Here is a 4103-nt window from a genome sequence, read left to right as displayed (position 1 = left end):
TCTACTCAAGTCATCAGTGAGAGTGAGAACATAATGATAGCCACCGCGAGCCTCAACACTCATTGGACCGCACACATCAGTATGTATGATTTCCAATAAGTTGGTTTCTCGCTCCATTGTTCCGGAGAACGGAGTCTTGGTCATCTTACCCATGAGGCATGGTTCGCACGTGTCAAATGATTCGTAATCAAGAGACTCCAAAAGTCCATCTGCATGGAGCTTCTTCATGCGTTTGACACCAATGTGACCAAGATGGCAGTGCCACAAGTATGTGGGACTATCATTATCAACCTTACATCTTTTGGTATTCACACTATGAATATGTGTAACACTACATTCGAGATTCATTAAGAATAAACCATTAACCAGCGGGGCATGACCATAAAACATATCTCTCATATAACTAGAACAACCATTATTCTCGGATTTAAATGAGTAGCCATCTCGAATTAAACGAGATCCTGATACAATGTTCATGCTCAAAGCTGGCACTAAATAACAATTATTGAGGTTTAAAACTAATCTCGTAGGTAAATGTAGAGGTAGCGTGCCGACGGCGATCACATCGACCTTGGAACCATTCCCGACGCGCATCGTCACCTCGTCCTTTGCGAGTCTCCGTTTATTCCGCAGCTCCTGCTTTGAGTTACAAATATGAGCAACCGCACCGGTATCAAATACCCAGGAGCTACTACGAGTGCTGGTAAGGTACACATCAATAACATGTATATCACATATACCTTTGGTGTTGCCGGCCTTCTTGTCCGCTAAGTACTTGGGGCAGTTTCGCTTCCAGTGACCACTTCCCTTGCAATAAAAGCACTCAGTCTCAGGCTTGGGTCCATTCTTTGGCTTCTTCCCGGCAACTGGCTTACTGGGCGCGGCAACTCCCTTGCCGTCCTTCTTGAAGTTCTTCTTACCCTTGCCTTTCTTGAACTTAGTGGTTTTATTTACCATCAACACTTGATGTTCCTTTTTGATCTCCACCTCCGCTGATTTCAGCATTGAATATACCTCAGGAATGGTCTTTTCCATCCCCTGCATATTGAAGTTCATCACAAAGCTCTTGTAGCTCGGTGGAAGCGACTGAAGAATTCTGTCAATGACCGCGTCATCCGGGAGATTAACTCCCAGCTGAGTCAAGCGGTTGTGTAACCCAGACATTTTGAGTATGTGCTCACTGACAGAACTATTTTCCTCCATCTTACAACTGAAGAACTTGTCGGAGACTTCATATCTCTCGACCCGGGCATGAGCATGGAAAACCATTTTCAGCTCTTGGAACATCTCATATGCTCCGTGTTGCTCAAAACGCTTTTGGAGCCCTGGTTCTAAGCTGTAAAGCATGCCGCACTGAACGAGGGAGTAATCATCAGCACGCTGCTGCCAAGCGTTCATAACGTCTTGGTTCTCTGGGATGGGTGCGTCACCTAGCGGTGCTTCTAGGACATAATCTTTCTTGGCAGCTATGAGGATGATCCTCAGGTTCCGGACCCAGTCCGTATAGTTGCTGCCATCATCTTTCAGCTTGGTTTTCTCTAGGAACGCGTTGAAGTTGAGGGCAACATTAGCGTGGGCCATTTGATCTACAAGACATATTGTAAAGATTTTAGACTAAGTTCATGATAATTAAGTTCATCTAATCAAATTATTCAATGAACTCCCACTCAGATAGACATCCCTCAAGTCATCTAAGTGAAACATGATCCGAGTCAACTAGGCCGTGTCCGATCATCACGTGAGACGGGCTAGTCAACATCGGTGAACATCTTCATGTTGATCGTATCTTCTATACGACTCATGCTCGACCTTTCGGTCTTCCGTGTTCCGAGGCCATGTCTGTACATGCTAGGCTCGTCAAGTCAACCTAAGTGTATTGCGTGTGTAAATCTGGCTTACACCCATTGTATTCGAACGTTAGAATCTATCACACCCGATCATCACGTGGTGCTTCAAAACAACGAACCTTCGCAAAGGTGCACAATTAGGGGGAACACTTTCTTGAAATTATTGCGAGGGATCATCTTATGTAAGCTACCATCATTCTAAGCAAATAAGATGTAAAACATGATAAACATCACATGCAATCAAATAGTGACATGATATGGCCAGTATCATATTGCTCCTTTGATCTCCATCTTCGGGGAGCCATGATCATCTTCGTCACCGGCATGACACCATGATCTCCATCATCATGATCTCCATCATCGTGTCTTCATGAAGTTGTCACGCCAACGATTACATCTACTTCTATGGCTAACGTGTTTAGCAATAAAGTAAAGTAATTTACATGGCGTTATTCAATGACACGCAGGTCATACAAAAAATAAAGACAACTCCTATGGCTCCTGCCGGTTGTCATACTCATCGACATGCAAGTCGTGATTCCTATTACAATAACATGATCAATCTCATACATCACATATATTTCATTCATCACATCCTTTTGGCCATATCACATCACAAGGCATATGCTGCAAAAACAAGTTAGACGTCCTCTAATTGTTGTTGCATGTTTTTATGTGGCTTCTATAGGTTTCTAGCAAGAACGTTTCTTACCTACGTAAAACCACAACGTGATATGACAACTTCTATTTACCCTTCATAAGGACCCTTTTCATCGAATCCGATCCGACTAAAGTGGGAGAGACAGACACCCGCTAGCCACCTTATGCAACTAGTGCATGTCAGTCGGTGGAACCTGTCTCACGTAAGCGTACGTGTAAGGTCGGTCCGGGCCGCTTCATCCCACGATGCCGCCGAAACAAGATAAGACTAGTAGTGGCAAGAAAATTGACAACATCTACGCCCACAACAAGTTTGTGTTCTACTCGTGCATAGAAACTACGCATAGACCTAGCTCATGATGCCACTGTTGGAGATCGTTGCAGAAATTAAAAAAAATTCTACGCATCACCAAGAACAATCTATGGAGTCTTCTAGCAACGAGAGGGAAAAGAGTGCATCTACATACCCTTGTAGATCGCGAGCGGAAGCGTTCAAGTGAACGGGGTTGATGGAGTCGTACTCGTCGTGATCCAAATCACCGATGACCGAGCGCCGAACGGACGGCACCTCCGCGTTCAACACACGTACGGTTGGGGAAGACGTCTTCTCCTTCTTGATCCAGCAAGGGGAGGGAGAGGTTGATGGAGATCCAGCAGCACGACGGCGTGGTGGTGGAAGCAGCGGGGATCTCGGCAGGGCTTCGCCAAGCCCAGCGAGAGGGAGAGGTGTCACGGGAGGGAGAGGGAGGCGCCAGGGGCTTAGGTGCTGCTCCCATGTGCCTCCCCACTATATATAGGGGTGGAGGGGGCTGGTTTCTTGCCCTCCAAGTCCATTGGGGCGTTGGCAAAGGTGGGGGAAAGAAATCCCATCATTTCCCTTCCCCACCGCTTGTTATCCCCTTTTTTAGGGATCTTGATCTTATCCCTTCGGGATATGATCTTATTCCTTCTAAGGTGGGATGTTGGTGCGCCTTGACCAGGGGTGTGGGGCCTTGCCCCCACTACCCACGTTCATGTGGGTCCCCCCATGCAGGTGGGCCCCACTTCGGAACCTTCTAGAACCTTCCCGGTACAATACCGAAAAATCCCGAACATTTTCCGGTGGCCAAAATAGGACTTCCCATATATAAATCTTTACCTCCGGACCATTCCGGAACTCCTCGTGACGTCTGGGATCTCATCCGGGACTCCGAACAACTTTCGGTTAACCGCATACTAATATCTCTACAACTCTAGCGTCACCGAACCTTAAGTGTGTAGACCCTACGGGTTCGGGAGACATGCAGACATGACCGAGACGACTCTCCGGTCAATAACCAACAGCGGGATCTGGATACCCATGTAGGCTCCCACATGTTCCACGATGATCTCATTGGATGAACCACGATGTCGAGGATTCAATCAATCCCATATACAATTCCCTTTGTCAATCGATACGTTACTTGCCCGAGATTCGATCGTCGGTATCCCAATACCTTGTTCAATCTCGTTACGGGCAAGTCACTTTACTCGTACCGTAATGCATGATCCCGTGAGCAAACACTTGGTCACATTGAGCTCATTATGATGATGCATTACCGAGTGGGCCCAGAGATA

The sequence above is a fragment of the Aegilops tauschii genome, chromosome 2 (genome assembly GCF_002575655.3).
Source record: "Aegilops tauschii subsp. strangulata cultivar AL8/78 chromosome 2, Aet v6.0, whole genome shotgun sequence".
NCBI lineage: Eukaryota > Viridiplantae > Streptophyta > Magnoliopsida > Poales > Poaceae > Aegilops > Aegilops tauschii.
Note: the sequence above shows the minus strand (reverse complement) of the source record.